Here is a 17,732-nt window from a genome sequence, read left to right on the forward strand (position 1 = left end):
ATAGAGATATAGGCCCAGCTGAGGCTGCTCTAGCTGTAAATTATATTTTTAGTTTTTAAGGTGATTGCTGCATTTTCCTTTTTCACGCTGTTTTTTTTTTTTTTCTGTTTTCTTTTGACAATTCAGTATTGTCCGTGGTGCCATACGTTGTTTCAATTAACATTATTTTTCTCTAATTAACTTTTTTCTTTCACTACAAAGTTGTCTGTGACTCAGAAACCTCTAAATGTCCTAGAATATAGGAACTGTACAAGAGAGGGAATAACAAACCTGGAGTGCCGTGGTTTCAATACTTCAAGAACTGCTTTTGACAAATGGATGAAAGCAGGAGGTAGGCAAGTACCGGCACCTATTTCTGTCATTTTTGGGGAATTTTTCCTGCCTGGGATTAGGGATGGTTGAGGTAAGGACGCAGCTGGGTGTGGGAGGCTCAGAGGTGTCGGAGCGGAGCAGAAGGGTGGTGATGCTCCAGGACAAAATAGGGTGCAGGTATAGGAAAGGGATGACACGTCCATCCAATATTATCCAATAAATTTTACTTATTTGAGCCCCAAAGTTCCTTTTCTGTGGATACTGAGGGTTAAACTCAAGGTGTTATGCAAAAGGATTTAGGTAAGGTGCATGCTTAGGTGCCTGGCTCTGCTCGAGCATTGTTAGACCTCATCCAGCTGGATTTTTAGCCCCTAATGTTTTTCCTCTCCTTCCAAAATCCCAGTCTTGGTGAGTGTCCTGATGGATGGCCGTGCATTTCAGGGTCTCAGTACGGTCTTTGAGACAGAAAATTGGCTCACGAGGGAATCTGTGCAGTGCTGTCCGACTGAATAAAGTCATTTCCTTGGCTGTAGATTTTTTTTTTAACCTTCCAGCATGTCAGACACTTAGCGAGTGTTTTTATCTTCACTTGATAAGTTGTGGAGAGCATTTTTAACTGAATTGTGCTAACACGAGTTTATCGTAGCAATCTGCAATCTCCCAAGGCGAGTTTTTTAATCAATACCTTCTAATTAATTCTTAATCTATTTTATAATCCACGTGCCCAGCTCCTGCCACTGGAGCAGGAGGTCATAGGAGGGGGGAGGATGGGAACAGAAGGAAAAATCTTCTTTCCCTGCCTGAAACACCCCTTGTAGTTGATGAAGATATTAGGTAGCAAGTTCTCTTCCTAAATAGCTGCAGTAATCTTAGGCAACATTAAAGGATTTGAACTTTTTCACACCAAGAAGAAAATGGGAGGGAAGGGAGGACTTGGGGAGTAAGCTGCAGGAATCCTTTGTTAGGTTTCTTTGCTCAGCTCGATAGAGGTAATTTGCTTTAAAAGCTGGAGCATGTAATCTAATAATTAGGAAATTAGAAGTTAATGGGAAACTCGCGTGAAACGTATTCTACCTCGGCGCTAATGAATTTATTCAGCAGGTTTGGAGCAACTTTGGCTCTCCAGAGAAGGCGTGAGAAGGGGTGGGAGGAAGGAGTTGGAAGAGCTTTGACCCTAAACCGAGGGCTTTCCACGTGCAGAAGTCTGGCACTCCAGCAAAGGAAGGGAAAATCTGTGTCCACCAGCTGAAGAGAGGAGGCTTAACGATGCCTTTCCCAGTTTTTTTAACGAGCTGGACAATGAGTTAGGCTTGCCAACAGCCGGGAAAAGAAGAACATTAACACTATGGGGAGGAGAGCCTCCTCCTGCCCTAATGCTCTTTGCCAAGGAAACATTAATAATATTTACGGGCTAGTGTTTGTGGCAGGATAACTAATCCTTTTGGTTATGGGATGGCTCGGATGAAAGCTTGGGCTAGCTCCTTGGGGAGAGGCACACAGATGCTTCAGGTGTATGCCGAGAGGCTTTTACACATTGCCCAACGTAGACTTGTAATTAGAAATGCAGTATTCCCATTTTTATGTCTACCCCAGGCTCCTCATGTCGTATTTTCCCTCGTTAGAATACATTTTTTTGTCCAATTCTCTAATAAATAAATGTCTTTCTGCTTCTACCTGGAGGCCTGGGTTGGGCCTGGCTGTGTTTCTCTGCAAATCCAGGTAAATTGTACACGTGTGGCAGCCAGCCTGACTGCTGGTCAAGAAAAAAGCAGAAAAGGAAAAAGAACCAAAAAACCCCAAAACCCAACACCGAAAAGGGTGACTGTGCCGAGTCGGATGGGACCCAGATTGTTTTTTTCTGTTTCTTCCTCGCCGCAATTGGAGTCATTTGTTTAATTTCACAGAACGGTGCTGGAGCTTTTTGGAACTGAAACTGCAGCCCACGTCTTCTTGATAAATGACTGTGTGTATTCCTGGAAGGAAGTTAAAATGGGGCTGTGTTATATTTGGTGCCTCCCGAAGCACCGAAGCTACTCGGAGAACAAAATGTGCTCAAAGAGAGCCTAATTTGCCACTGCAGAGCTCGATGTGATGAGACCTGTCAAGGCGCTAGAATTCACTTCTCCCTTTTCTCTCCCTCCTGGAGGCTGCTTGCTGATGAGTTTTAGGGCTGGTACCCACTGAACTGGGAGGCCAGAAAGACAAATCAGGAAGCCTAAAGCCACGATAAACTTCCAAGCAGCAAATATACTTGTTATAAGGTGAAAATACAGCAGGAAAGTGCCTGCACAGCCGCTGGATCCCTCCAACGTGGCACCAACCTTTGACTTGGTTCCTCGGAGCCATCTCGGATGGCGTGGTGGGGTTTTCCTCTAGCAGCTGATCCCAGTGAAAACCTTCCTGGAGCTGCAATCAGTATTCTGTGCCCGTTTTCTCCCTGTTTTTTTGATTGAAGGGGAGCTGAGGCTGGAAGGGTGGTTAGTGGTAACGCAAAAGGGTTTCATGGAAACCTCTCGGTCCTGGGTTGATGGAAATAAAGAAGCCGTGCAAGGCTGGAAGGGTCCTGGGTTGCGAACAGGAGGTTTTCTGTGCCTCTACCTAATGCAGAAAGCATGTGGAGCTGCTCGGGAGCCTTTTCTGTGCTACGTTTTGGGCTGTTTCATTTTCAGTTCTCGGAGTTTCTGTCTCAGCTGAGACGGGAGGGGTGTTGGAGAGCCGTGTAAAGCTTTGTTTGCCCAAAACCTGTTTAGTCTACAATCCTGACAAATGGCTGGCTGGCGAGTAATTAAATAAAAGATCAGATTCCCTTCTTTCCTCCGCTTATGAAAGCCGAGGAGAGCCTGGTTGTGATTTTTATCTTCTCCTGATGCTGTTTGTTTCTAGTTTCTATGCAAACCTGCAGCAGGATGTCAGGAAAGGAAGGACGTGGAGGTGATGGAGCCTTTGTGCAAGTTTTCTGCCCAAAGTCCCAGACTGTATCCCTGTAGTGTGTCCCTGCAGGAAGGTGTCGAGCCTTGGAAGGATGCAAATGTTGAAAATCTGCCACATTTCATCCTGTACCTGTAGCGCTGGAAAATCAGTTCTTTGAGTTTTTAAGGGCTCCGTCCTCTTCCTCTTCATATCCTGCAGCTCTGCATCCGTGCTTTCTCTCCTGTGGGTTTGCTGGCAGAGCCTCACCCCTCTCCTCTTTCTCTCTCTTGCAGCTGAGGACTTGTGGAATGCTGTGAAGACTCCCACTGCCCCGCAGCCCTAGGCAGATCACCGTCGGGATTGTCTCCACCCGAAGGAAGTTCGTCCACGAGAGGTAGCGATCGATTTGTGGTCTTCTGGTTGCCTCGAATGCTCGTGTTTTGGTTTAAATATCCTCCAAACAACTCCCAGACCAAAAAGATTTGGGGGAATAGGGGATGGGGAACCACAAGAGCAAGTGCAGACTGGTGAAAAAGTGTTGGTGTTTGGTGTGGCTCGGAGCCTTGTCTATGTTAAATGAACTTCCATACAGGATCACATTAGATTTTAAACTAATTATGTGATTTCTGGGTCAAGAAATGCATAAACTGCAACTCCAGTAATGCTGCGTGCTTAGCGTATTTTATTGTATTGATTTATAAAGTTAATAAGCCCACGGTAATTAGCAGGCTGGAATAAAATGCACAGTAGGTACGTGCTGCTCCTGTAAAGAATTGAGAGGGTTGCTTTTTTTAGTGTTTATTAGTCTTAATATCATCTTAGTAAATAATTAATTTTTGCTTTGTATTAAGGCAAAAGATACTGCTTGTGTTTGCTAGTGGGTTGGCAGAAGGGGTGATTCCTGGTATAAATTTCCTGGTGTAAATTTCTATCATTTGCCTGCAGGCAGTTTTCTACCAGCTTATATTGCAGCCTTTCATAAAAGAAAGGTAGAAATAGTTATAAAAATAGTTTTAAAAATCAAAACTTTGTAGTGTCATGTTGTCTGTAAATTGTTTGGAGCTGGTTTTATCTTAATTGTTTCTTTTTTGTTTGATGTCTTGCATTGTGAACTGGTCGGGTCCTCCAGGCATTTATGTATAAGAAGATGTGTTGTAATAGGGGTATAACGTGATATATAGCTGGCTATTAAATATGAGCACACCACTTCAGGAAATCCCTGAGCTGTTCCAGGCTGGAAAATGTGCTGGGCAAGTGTCACGGCGTGGCTGTCCCGTGCTTGCATTTTCCCCGAGGTGTTTTCAATTCTGTTGCTGCTGCAGAGAAGAAGTTGGGGCAGCCAAAGCGTTGACCTGACCCACTCCAGCTGTTCTCCTGCAGAAGTAGGGAAAACACATTGTTGACATTTTTTTTTCCCCTCCCCTTTTCCATGTTTTTTGCTGATTGCTTAGTAACATAAACTGCCAGGCTACCCGCTGAGTGTTCTGCTCCCACTCAAGGCAGATTTGCCGAAAACCAGCTGTGGGCAGACGACAGCAGTGCTGATGGATGCTCCCCGCTCTCGGATCCGCCGCGTTACGCAGGCATCAGGCACTCAGGCATGCAGATCGCCCTTGTCTTCCCAATATTTTAGCCTGCAGAAGTGCTCCAGCCCATCCCTGCCCTAATTAGATGCCTGCTTTTGGGGTATGGACAAAAGCAGCCTGTTGGTTTCTTCCTCTCCCCACCCTCCTCAACTCCACACGTCTCAGGTGGGATGGGACAGAAAGTGCCAAACGCTTCAGAAAAACTTGGCTTTTGGCAGTCCTGCAGCAGCAACAACGACGGGCCCCTTTCTGTTGAATATCAAGCTGGAAAAAAGGATAAAGGTGGGGAAAAAAAGGGGCTTTGGTGCTGCTTCTGTCCCCTTTTCCTGCACAAGGAGACACAGATGGGGCTGTGCTGCTTCTGCAGGGTCAAAGAAAGAATTGTAGGGCTGCAGGAGGACTGGAAGGTAGGGAGGAGGTAGGGGTGGGGGCTGAATTGCTGAGAGATTGGCAAAGTGACTGGCATTGATGGAAGATGAGGAAGACGAGGTGTTTTTCAAAATGAGAGCAAGGTAAGTGCTGGCTTTGTATCAGAAACAGAGCTGCTGGTCCCGTGGCTCTGTCCGATTCAGCTCCAGATTTAAGAAGCCTAATCTACAGCTTTGTGCTCTCTGGGTGTCTGAGCTCCCAGTGGGCTCAGTGAACATCCTGGGGGAGGAATTGATGGAGCCTGGGGAAATCTGGCCATGAGCTGCCAGCTGCCTCCTCCGGCCCCGTGGGGAATGCCCTGCCCGAGGGTCTCTCCGTTTCGGAGATTGACTTTTGGGTGTCTCAGTCTTGGGCTGAGCCTCCTCCTTTGAGATTCAGGACGGTAAAAAGTGCTCAGAAATCAAAAGATGGAAGAAATTCAGTCAAACTCTTGATATGTGTGTGTGTGTGAAGTAAACCTCGTAAGTTGGTTTACTTAGGTTAGGTTCTTTCCTGCTCGGGAAACAACCCCTCATCCCTTTCCCCTGACAAATCCTAAGGGGAATACCAGCAAATAAATAGTTAACCGTAACGTGGAAAGTCCTTGTGTACCTAACAATACTTCACTTATCAGTGCAGTAGCCTGGTTTGGTGTAAAAGTTTTCTTTTTACGTTATACAGCGTGCCTGAATGGCATTTGGATGTGGCCAGGTGCACTTGGGCTTCCTGGAGTTGCTCCCTTCACCTCAAAATTTCAGATCTCATCTGGAAAATTTCTGGCCTTGAGTCTTGGGACCACTCGTGCCAGGTCTGTGGGGTCCTCCTGGGAGTATGTGTGATATGGGAGATGGTTTCCGGAGAGCCAGGCTGTGTAGGGCAGGGGGATCCTATGGGACATCTGAGAATTGCTGGAGGGCTGAAGGGAGAGGGCCACAAAGATGATACGGGGCCTGGAGCATCTTCCCTGTGAGGAGAGGCTGAGAGACCTGGGGCTGTGCAGCCTGGAGAAGAGAGGACTGAGAGGGGATCTCCTCAGTGTGTATAAATACCTGAGGGGTGGGAGGCAGAGGGATTTGGCCAACCTCTTTTCAGTGGTCTGTGGGGACAGGACAAGGGGCAATGGCCACAAAATGGAGCCCAGGCAGTTCTGCACCAACAGGGGAAAGAACTTCTTCCCGGTGAGGGTGACAGAGCACTGGGACAGGCTGCCCAGGGAGGCTGTGGGGTCTCTGGAGATATTTAAGGCCTGTCTGGACGCCCACCTGGGCAGCCTGCTCTAGGGAACTGCTTTGGCAGAGGGGTTGGGCCCGATGATCTCTGGAGGTCCCTTCCAACCCCTACAGTTCTGGGATTGTGATGGTGACACCAAGGACAGGTATTCGTGTTCCCTTCTTTCCTCTGGGAACAAATGAGTCATATTGGAACACTGTTAATGTTTTAAAAGGCAGCTTCTGTCTTCCTAAAAGGGAAGGCTCGGAGGGACGCGGTGGCTCAGAGGGATGTGGCAGCTTTCTTTCCTTGGGGACACTTCTTTGGCGGTGAGGGCAGCTCAGAGGAGCGATGTGTCCCACCACACCACGTAACTCACCCCATGATGAGCGTGAGACGTGCTTGGGCACCTGGCCAGGATGCTTGCAGGGAGCAGGAGCAGCTCCATCAGGTCCAGTGGATGAAACAGGAGAGTTGGATGCTCTTGGTTGATGGTGGAGAACATGGGCACCCTTCTTCCTCTTGGGCTTCATCTCCTTCATCTTCCTGTGCTCCCAGGGAGTTGTGCCATAGCAAGGCCTCTCCTAAATGTGCCTCAGCTAGATCCTGAAGGTGCTGGGTTTGGGGTTCCCTTTCTTCACTCTCCCACGGCAGTCGCAAATAAAGGTGTGGGAGGCTCCGGGACCTGTGGTTACTTCGCCCATCCTTGCTTCATGGGAATTTTCACTTCCTGAAAAGACTTTTGTGCCTTTCTGGACAATGTTGCAGTGCTGTTTGTGTCAGAAAAGGGCAGGGAAACCCCCCTCCAGTACGCACCCAAACACACTGTGATAGGTTACATAGGGAAACCTTTTCCCGTATCTTAAAATATGATGAATTTATGAAGAGAATTTCAGCTGAAATTAATAAATTTAATGAATGCAGTGAAGCATGCTTGCAAATACTTTCCTTATTCAGTTCTACTTCCTTAAGAAATTCTCTTTTAAACGTTTTTGCCTTGGTATTTTGGGGTGGTTGCTCACCAGCTGATGACACAAACATCAGCTATGCCTGCAGCTAGAGGGATAAGGAGGGAGCCATCATTAGGAAGACAGCATTTCCCAGAACGAGGGGAGAAAATCCAATGTCAAAAACGGATTTATAAAACAAAGGAAGGTTTTAATGAGACTTATTGACAAAAGCAGCAGAGAGGACCTCTGATACCAGCCTTTCCGGGACGCTCAGGACTGAATTCCTACTGCTGATCTCTGAGTTTATGTGGCATTTTAAAGTGTGCTGTAGCTGCTGCACCAAGGCAGGAGCAGAGCGCCCCAAAAAATGTCTTGTCCATCTGCTCAGCCAGAAAGATGAGGTTAGGGTCTCTTCTTCTTTGAGCCTAGGAAGTGAATCGTATCTATATCGCTTCTTAAAAAATGTGTGTGTCTATTGAAAGCTTCATGGCCATGGCTTCTTTTTGGGCTCACGTTTAGCATCAGGCTTTTGAATCGCGGATTTCCAAACCAACACAAAAACAGAGATGTGCGTTCCACGAAACAAAACCCCAACCAGATCTCTTCAGCTGCCACGCCAAAACCAGAGCAGCATGTGATGGAGAAAATACGGAGGGGCCGTGCCAAGCAGGTGATAGCAGGGGATCAGCTCGAGCACCCCTTTTCTGCTCCTGCTGCAGCCGTGTGGAAGCACTCCCACTTCTTGAAGGCCACGAGATCAAGGTGGGACACTCAGCACGACCTCCACACCTCTCCGTAGCTCCTTCCACATCTCTGCAGTCACAAGGGCCCTGCTGGGGCTGGTGGTCCTTCCCATAGAGGTATAATTTACCACCTCCTCCTGGTGTGCCAGCCTTGTTTGTGCTGCTAAACGAATGTTCCCTGCGCCCAGCCTGCAGATAACGCTGCTCGGTGGCTACGGTGCTGCTCCATCTACCTGCTTCTGATTAAGCACGTTTGAATTTGCGCCTTTGGTTAATAAGCTGCACCTTTCACGGGTTCTTTTGTTTGCTCCTAAAAGCTGCGTGTTCTGATTTATAGTGCCAAAAGGGGTAAACTGACATTAAAAGCATTAATTAGTCTTGGTTGACTGCACAAAGAATGGAGTTGGTGTGAGCCAGCTTTTGATTTAGCCCTTTGTGGGCCTTTGATTTTGCCTAAGCTTGTTAAAGGGCCTGGATCTCTGGCTTTTTCATGCTAGATTGTATAATTAGGGTTTAGTGTGAAATACAGTGATTGGGCTTGAAGAGCGAGAGCCCTGCGCAATTATAAGCAATAAAGTTGTGAAGCAGTTGGCCAGAACTTTACATGGATTTTAATAGAGCAGTGTTCTTTGTTAACTCATGGGTATGATAACGTCATTTGCAGGAAGGATACCAAAGGATTTATCGTGAGCTTTGGGCACCCTTGATAAACCTTGGAAACGATATTCTCAGGATCCTCGGGTTGGCCCAACGAGCAGTGCTTCAGCAGCATGCCAAGGTAATGGAAGTGTTGGAAACCGTAGCGCAGGTTTCACTGTAGGATTTGATGTTTTTTGGTTTTCCCCATACCTTCACCTGTTCCCAACAGGCTAATGGAAATAGGAATTTAAAAGTCGCAGCATTGCCTGGGCTTTTCACTTGGAAATCCTACGTAATTGCGAGTGTGTGCCAGCGTAGGGTAGTTTCTGTAGGACTCAGCTCTGTTTTCTATACAGAAGTTTGAAAACGAGTTGAAATAGTTATTCTGTATTCAATAGAATAGAATAGTTATTCTGTATTCAATTTCTATATTGATAAAAAATTGAAATAGTCTATGCAGACCTTCCCTAATTATACCCTCCCACCCCTCCCAAGAAAAAAGGTAGAATTGTGATAATTGCCTCTGGTTTGTGTTTCTGAATTCAGATTTCCCTCTGCCCATATAAAGTTTCCTTCTTCTTAAGATATTATCACACCAACTGCTAGATAAAAAGCTGATAGATAAACAGATAGAAGTCCAGCTTCAAGGCTGGACCACGTTTCCATCCCAACTGGCTAACGCTGGCCAACAAGGAGCTACCCCTTGCCCTCGGTGCTATCTCCAGTGCTGCCTCCAGTTCCTTTTTGCAGCAACAGCCACCTGGGGTGATGCTGGCAATGCTGACCCACTGCAGAAATGCTTTTTAAACCTGCAGATATCCACGGACCTGGGAAAATCTACGTCCTTCCCACTGCTGGATGTCGGAACTCACAGAGGATTTTGGGTCCTAGGTGAGAGGGAGTGGTGGGATGAACCTGAGGTTCCTCAGCTGGGCAAAAAGTGCCTTTGGTTTCAGGCACATACACATGTATAGCAGCATGCTGCTGTCCTCTGGGGTGAATGGTGTCTTCCCTCTGAAGTTATCTGACATACTCTGTAGGCCATTTCAGGGTTTGGCAGTTTTAAAAGCCTAATAGTGGGTAATTTCCTTCCCCTCACTGTTGATCGTAAGCAGAAACCCCACAGCAGCTGGAGGCGTTCCCTGCAGGTAGGTGTGAGTGCTGGTTTTGGTCCAGGCAGGTAAAATCCTCCAGGCTTTGGGGATTTGGGCACACTGCGAGCCCTCATCTCCCTTGGGATGTCCCCGTGCCCACCTCGTAAACCTAAGGAGGACTGTTCAAAACGGGTCCTCATGCTACCTTTTGGCACCGTGGCTGAGATCTGGTAAGTGAAGGTGGAAATGGACCTCTGATTTTTGACACTTTAGCAAAGTTATAAGGCAACACCAGGATGGGATTTGGGATTTTTAAAAAACATTTTTTTCTCTGGTTCAGAATCCTTGCTTGAATCCATTTATGGCTTGTCTTCCCTGGCTGTCATGGAAAATGAAAATTTTGCCATGGCAAAGAGCTGTGATTATCATTCTGTCTGGTCCAGTGAAGGGTCGGGGTTAGAAATGAACCTGCATTATTTGTTACATGATAAATTGGGATTGCTTTTCACTTTTTTGGGCAAGTTGTAATTTAAATATTGGACAGCTGTGCAAATTGTTACATCTCCAAAGATTTAACCACATGTCAAGCGTGTACCCAGGCTGATACCACGGCTTTCCAGACCCTTCATGGGGCTCCTACGGCGAAGGGGCCGTGCTGGGAGCTCACTGCTTGGGCAGCACTTCTGCCTTGTCTTGGAAATGGTCAGGTGCCAAAAAGAAGCACTTTCAGAAGAGGATGTTGCCATTAAAATAAAAAGCACGGCCTGCCCAGTGCCTGTCCTAGTGCTGGCAATCGCATGTGTGGCTCCACCACCAAATTAATCTTTGCTCCTGGAGGATTTTTGCTAGCGGCTGCCTGCTGAGTATCATCCTCTTGCTCATTAACATTGTTGTTTCCTATTGTTTGGGCTTTTTCTTACACAGTGTAAACAATTTCTAGTGGTTCCTTCCCCCTCTGCTACCAAGTAATGGCAAAGGAGAAAATTAGTAATAGCTGAAGGCTTATTTTTTATGAGGCAGGCTGAGGTTTCTGCTGAGAAATATTCCTCCTTGCCTGCTCAGTTAGGACATTAATAAAAAATTTGTCATCTCTGCAGTGTTTACACTTCTGAAAGTTTAAAGTGTGTTAAAGCTTCAGGTATTGTGTTTGCTCGTGGCTATTAGTGTAGGACAGTGCATGGGATGTCTTCCCTTTCCTGGGAAGCTCGTAATCTAGAGTAGACGATGGGAACTAGGAGTCAGAGAATCATAATCGTAGAGTGACTTGGGTTGGAAGGGACCTTAAAAATCATCAACCCCCCATGGCAGGGGGGTTGGAACCAGGATTGGGCTCACTTCTTTGCATTTTGGGGAAAAGCCAGTCTTTAACAGGGATGGAGGGAATGCTGCAAGGCAGAAGAGGATGAGGCATGGAGAGGACATTGGCCAGAAGAGCCATGGGATTGTCTCTTTGCAAGAAGGTGCATTTTTTCCCCTGTTATCCTTGTAATACCTTTAAAACAAGCTATCCAATGGAAATTGGGTTTATGCCTCACGCTGTCTGTGTGAGCATTTCCACTCTTCAAACGTGGGAGGCCTGATGAGGGACGGAGAGGTCTCAGAGGTGGATGGATTCCTCCAGATCTCATCAACGTTGCTGCAGGCTTTTTTTTTTTTTTGAGGATTTTTTGTAAGGTGGCCAAGTGAATTCCCACACAGGGAACTGGAAGACCTACAGGGATATCTTATCTCATAAATGCCCAGCCACAGGAGAAGCTTTGTTTTGAGTTTGTGCTTGTCACCAAAGTCAGTCAATGTGAGAAACAAAGCCATGGGAAAACAAAGGAGCTCCTTGTTTCCTATTTTGTCTTTTGTTTTTGCCATTGATCTGATTCCTGTTATATTTTACAGCTGCTTCTCTAGGGGAAGAGGTACAAGAATATTTTGAGTGAAGAGGTAGGTTTAGGAGGGTTAGGACTGGGGTAGTTGCGTGTTATTTCAGAAGGGTTTTATCCATTCAAAATACCTACATTAATGTTCTCGGACAGTGCATTTACTCCTTTCTTTCCTGTTAAAACTGAAACCAAGACCTGCTGCTTGACAGTTTGTCCAGTTGTCTTCAGGAAAGGGCAGTGAAAGCAGAATTTCCATCATTGTGTTTAATGGGTTTAATTAGGCAGGATTAGGGAGGACAGGTGGCAGGCTTTGGAATTGGTTATAACAGGTCTTAGACAACCTGGAGGGAGCTCTGCCTTTCTGCCCTGCTTTCGTTGATGGATGGGGGTTGTCTATTTATTTATCTACTTAAATTAAACTGATTTGGTGAATTCTGTACTGCATTTATACCCCAGAAGAAATCCTGTGTTTGAATGGCAGAATATGGAAGGTGAGGAACCTGGAAGCCAAATACTCACCTTGAGATGTGGTTGTGGAGGACTCTGGAGCATGGAACTGGAAATGTCCTCTGTGCCTCAGGGAAACCGGAGCTACCTCGGCACAGCATTTTTAACACAGCTAGGTTTATAACAACAAACACAGACAGACCAAGATGAGAGGTGTCTTTAGCATCACACAGACATCATAGAATCACAGAATCAACCGTCCCCCTACCACCAATGTCACCCCCAAGCCCTGTCCCCAAGCACCACGTCCAACCTCTCCTTGAACACCCCCAGGGACGGGGACTCCCCCACCTCCCTGGGCAACCCGTCCCAAGGCCTGACCGCTCTTGCTGAGCAGAAATGTCTCCTCATTGCCAACCTGAGCCTCCCCTGGCACAACTCGAGGCCGTTCCCTCTGCTCCTGGCCCTGGTTCCCTGTGAGCAGAGGCCGCCCCCCAGCTCCCCACCCCTTCCTTTCACTGCTTCTTCCCTCATGGATCTGTCAGATTGTTTGGCTCCCATATTTGTTTATCCTACTACAGTTGATAACATTAACACTCGAAACAGGGTAGAGTGCAGCTCCTTGACCCCACTGTTGATGTTTCTGGCTGCCAAAGACACAAAATCCTCCAGGCTCGAGCTCAGGCTCTGACAGGTAAAGGCCTTCCTATTTCCTTGCAAGAGCCCCATGCCCTTCTCTCCTCCCTGAAAGCCCCTAAATCCTTGGGGCAGAGAGCTGCCAGTAGCTGCCTCGTTCAGCAGACAGATTTTTGGCTGTGAATGAAAGCTTTTCAGCTTCCATTTTGTCTATTGCTGTCAGTCAGCACATCCCTAGGAACAAGCCCGGTGTGCTAGGACCACCAGCGTCCAGGCTGACACAAGCCCATCAGCTGGGCACGTTTGTTTCCTTCCCCACTTGGAGAAAGTGGCTCTTCACACCATTAGAGGCATTAAATTGCCTCAGCTGGTTTCTTTGCTGAAGCAGCCCTTTGAAGCGAGTCTTTGAAGTTTCTGATAGGATCGGGGATTCGATTAGGCTACTTTTATCCCGCAGTCCCATCACGGAGAGTTTATTTGGAAGAACCTCACCGGCTATTTCGGCTCCGACAGGTATAATTGGGGCCGTTACCTGCTCAGATAGCGGGCTAATTGAGGGAGTGGAGTCGTATGGAAGCCTAATGAAAACGAGTTCAAATGATGGTGGAATCGATCCAAATCCAGGAGGAGAAGCCCTCTTTTTTGAAAGCATCCTGTGAGGTCCACTCTGTGCTTCATCCAGAAATCTGTCTTTAGATGGCTGCTTTCAAGTTGAGATCTTTAATTACCTAGAAATGCCAGGTATACAACATATTTAGCTTTAGATTTTTTTTAATGTGAGTGGAAGGAAGGAGAAGGCTTTTTTAGGTCTGTCACTTTTGATCCTAACTCGCCGAGTTTTCAGCGTTCACTTTTGATGCTTCGCTGGCGCTCGAGCATACCGACGTTATGGGGTCATCCGTGGTATCAGCACAATCTCTCTGGTCAGCTTTTCGAGGCATGTCTATAGCATTAAGTCTCGAATTGGAAAGGTAATCCCCTCTGGAGGCTTGCCCTAGTCTCAGAATTACTCTCCCCTCCTCTTCGGAGCCTTTGGGTCCTGTTCCAATGTTTTTTCCCCTTTGTCAAGACAGCTTCCTTAATTGCTGTGACTGCTCGCCAGAAATCTTACTCTCCTGCCTTACAGACCTCCTTTTCTTTGATTCTCCTGTAATAAAGTAGTTCCTGGAACGTCGCCAAGCCTTTAGCCTAAAATGTCTTCGAGCTTTCATATCAACCAAGGAACAGCGCAGGCAGTTTTCTGTCCTAATCCCTCTTCTTGAAGACAAAGAAGTCGGCGCTGTCTAGACACCGGTGTTCAGAAGATTTTACTCGCTTTAACATGCGGTAATTTAAGACTGAGGGTTCCCTCTTTCTCCTTTTCATCCCACATAAAAGTCCCCAGAGCCTCCAGTTGCTAGAAGGATGAAATCCTGCGTGTGATTTGGGAGTAGCCCCGTGCCCCTGGAGAGCAGAGTTAAGGAAACGACACGCAGTGGGTTTTGGCTGGTGGCCCTCGTGGTGTGGGGACCAAGTATTTGTGATTTAAAAGCTCTTTTTCGTATCAAATGCTGTGTTCAGTCATGAGATATTACACAACAGGTGCCAGCTGCTCTTAAACATTTATGTTTGTATGGTTTGCCTATTGCAGCAGCCTTTTTGGGGGTCCACATCGTACAGCTTTTGAGTGGGGGAGTGGATCCTGACACGCTGGAGCTTTTAAGAAGGAAAAGCTAAAAGCAGCTGGTTTCCTGGTCCTTTGAAATTTTCTTTCTGTTAATGGCAGGTTTTGACCTTCTTTTTTGTTGGCAGTGTTCTGCTGGCAAGTTTAGCTAATGAGAGATGATTAAGATCCTAGTTAACCTTGGACGGGGTCTAGTTATGTGATGAAGAAGAAGCCAGGTACTAAAATATTGGGAAAACTGAAGAAAAATTGCTAGGGGAGCAGAAGTTGCCTTAAGAATGTTATCCCAAGTTCTTTTTGCCCCATGTTCTCCCTTGGAGATGGATCTTTAGCTCATTTTTACTTCCCAATTTGTGTTGAAGTATGGAAATAGTGGTCTCCAAGTCAATCAAAACAGCCACTGGATTCTTTTGCAGACGTGAAATGATTTTCCCAGTTTGTCAGCCTCCCCGAGGACTGATGGATTGGATCCTTGGAGGTGCTGGCCATCCCGTTCCCACACCGAGACGTGTGTCTGGCACGAGCCTGCAAACCAGATGTGAGATGCTGAGAGGAAGAAATGCAGCTAGGTGAATGAGGTGCTGCAGTTAGGCATCATAAAAACGTAAACGGGGAGAAGACGCACAAACTTGAGGCCATTTTCCATGTTATTTCAGCGCGTGCCTTTTGCCTGTCAGTATTTTTGGATATCACAGCTGGGGACAAGGAGAAACTTTGGGTTTTGTGTCTTGTACACAGCTGAGCCTGTAATTTCTAGTTGAATAAAAGCGTGCTGTCAAGATCAAGAGTTCAAAAAGCGAAGTGGAGCTGTACATCGCTAACTGCACTTTCATTTTGTTCCGTACGTACGTAGAGCTTCATCAGCGATATTTCTGTCCAAATTTCTCTCTCTAAAAACATCGGGTTGAGCGGTAGGGTGATGTTGGGGGAATGAACTTCTTCTAACTTTTATTGCCTCAAAGAAAAGCATTTCTTTGTGTCAAAATGGGGTGAATTTGCCTCTGAAGTTTCTTGTAATTGTCAATGGGGGAAGTCTGGACCACTAGCGTCACCTAAATACTGAAAATTTAAATGAGTGAAGTTAGGGATGATGAACAGTACCCTGAGAGTCTTGCCTGCACTGGCAATGACTTTGTTATGCACACATGCTTATTATAAGATCCTTAATCAATTAGTGTATGTCTACTTTATAAGAAACTCTACCAAGTGTTATAGATCAAATGATGACTTTAGGGATTGTACATTGACTTTAACCTGTTCTGGGTGGTCAGAATCCTATTTATCTTGTCTTAAAGGGGGCACTGAGAAGACATTAATCTTGCTGAAGGAAGAAAAGCTAATCATAAATTAACTTCTCGAATACAGGGTCCTCCAAGAGCTGGGCAAGACAGATCTTTGACCATAGCTTAAGCAGCGGTCTTGTTTCTGAAGGGACTTAAAAATGGTGTAGGAAGGTGGTATCACCTTGTTTATGGGCAGGTTGGATTTGAAAGGCGTTTCTTCAGCAAAAGTGCCTGGGAAGAGACTGAAAAATCCTCTTTTCATCGCATGTTGACAGTCAAATGGCTTGTTGATGGGCTGCAAGGGCTGTTTTCACAGGTGTTACTTGAGGATTATTATCTGTCAGTTCATTAAAGGCTTTGATGGGCGTTAATGAATGGATAGGATGATGTCTCTGCTCTGTTTTTTTGGGGATACTCACTTGGGGTTACTAAATACTTCGCATTTAATGTTGGTAGAAGGTGTTACAGGGATTGCAGAGTGTGTCGGCGGCTCTCCTGTTGAGTTTAAAAGGATTACAGGCATAAAACTCGCAGACTACGGAAAGCAATCGAGTGGAATGATGTGGGATAGGAAGACCACGGCCCGCATGTCACTACTGCAGCTTATTTACAGTCTCGGGCTTCCCTTAATGCCTCCCTCCACTTAGGCTCCTCCGCTGCCTGATTTACAGCCCCGGCGTGTCACCGGAGCATCCTCATCCCCGACCGACAGCGCGGAGGATCGGCGAGCTCCCCTCGGCAGCAGCCCCGCTCGCTGCCTTTCCCCAGCGTCTCGGCGTAATTCGGTTATGAATCATCGCTTTATTTGTCACGTCAAGCTCCAGCAGGACGGTTTAAAGTGCTTTTAGTCGGCAGTAATTTGAGGCACTCTGCCAAGCCGTTCAGTTGTTGTCAGAGCTGGCGCTGGCTGCAGCTGATGCGACGATAAAAAACGCGTTCAGACTGCAGATTACCGCCGTGGTGGCAGGAATGCTGTTCATTTGTACGTGTGGCAGGCAATAAGAGCTAATTAACAAGCCTATGAATTTGTTGGGTTTATCCCTCTGGGCTGCCGAGTGGGTGTAGGTATTCAAAACCGCTAATGTAGGTATTTTACTGTCTTTTGTGTTTTTAAAAATTCGTTTTCCTGAGTGGTACTTTACGCCGGGAGCGCATCACCAAAATCTGGGTCTCTGTAGTGCAATCGGAATATTTTCCACACGAGAGGAAATATGTATTAAGTTCTTTCTCCTCAAACGAAAACAATTCGTTGGGGAAAAAAAAAATAACTTTATGGGTTTTTTTTTTTTGGTACGAAGGTTTTGTGTCTGCTTGCAGGATCCCAGCTGAGTGCTGTGTAGGAATTGACTGCTGCCAATGCTTTAAAAAATGAGGATTGCGTCGGACCCGAGGCCACGGATGGCTGGAGCACCTCACCCAGGGCTTTTGGTGGGCAGTGGGATGGAAGGAAAAGCAATTCCTTCTCTCCTGACTGTTTCATTGAATGATTTTACAGCGGGGAGACGTGTGTCTGTAAAGGAAACCCAGGCGGGTGTTGCTCCTGCTGTCACCTCGCAGCTGCGGCCCTCGCCGTGCCGCACGCCCCGCGGTGGCTGCGGGCTGAGCTCCTCCTCTCTGTCACTTTGCTTCAGCTCTTTTCTTCCCTTCTCGTTAGCTTTGTCATCTCGTGTCCATCCTTTTCTAACTTCTTTCATCCCACCTGCGAAATAGGCGTGGTTTTAAAAAGAAGGAAGCCCGAATGCGAGGTTTGGATCTTGCATCGCTCAGCCCAGAATCGCCACAGCCAGGCCTATCGGCTTCTCCTTTTGCAGGAAGATAAATTTAAAGCAAGGGGGATTAAAATATAAAGGTAATGCATCTGGGAAGGGGTTTCTCACCTCTGGAAGAATTGGTTCTGGCTGGCTGGAGCGGAGCTATTTTATGATAACCAAACGTGCGCTTCAAATGCTGCCATCTGTTCCTGTTATCTTCTCAACGG

At 46.6% G+C, this 17,732-nt stretch overlaps 1 protein-coding gene across 5 annotated transcripts in view; it reads left to right on the forward strand.

Moving 5' to 3' along the window:
• FAM168A (family with sequence similarity 168 member A) overlaps nt 1-17,732 on the forward strand; it is a 171,314-nt gene that overhangs the window by 44,024 nt on the left and 109,558 nt on the right. For all 5 annotated transcript variants that reach the window (XM_084494652.1, XM_084494656.1, XM_084494653.1 and 2 more), the window contains one exon: nt 3,516-3,616. The gene's annotated coding sequence lies outside the window, so the exon portion shown is untranslated. The remainder of the gene's footprint in view (nt 1-3,515; nt 3,617-17,732) is intronic.

The sequence above is a fragment of the Aythya ferina genome (genome assembly GCF_964211825.1).
Source record: "Aythya ferina genome assembly, chromosome: 1".
Taxonomy (NCBI): Eukaryota; Metazoa; Chordata; class Aves; order Anseriformes; family Anatidae; genus Aythya; species Aythya ferina.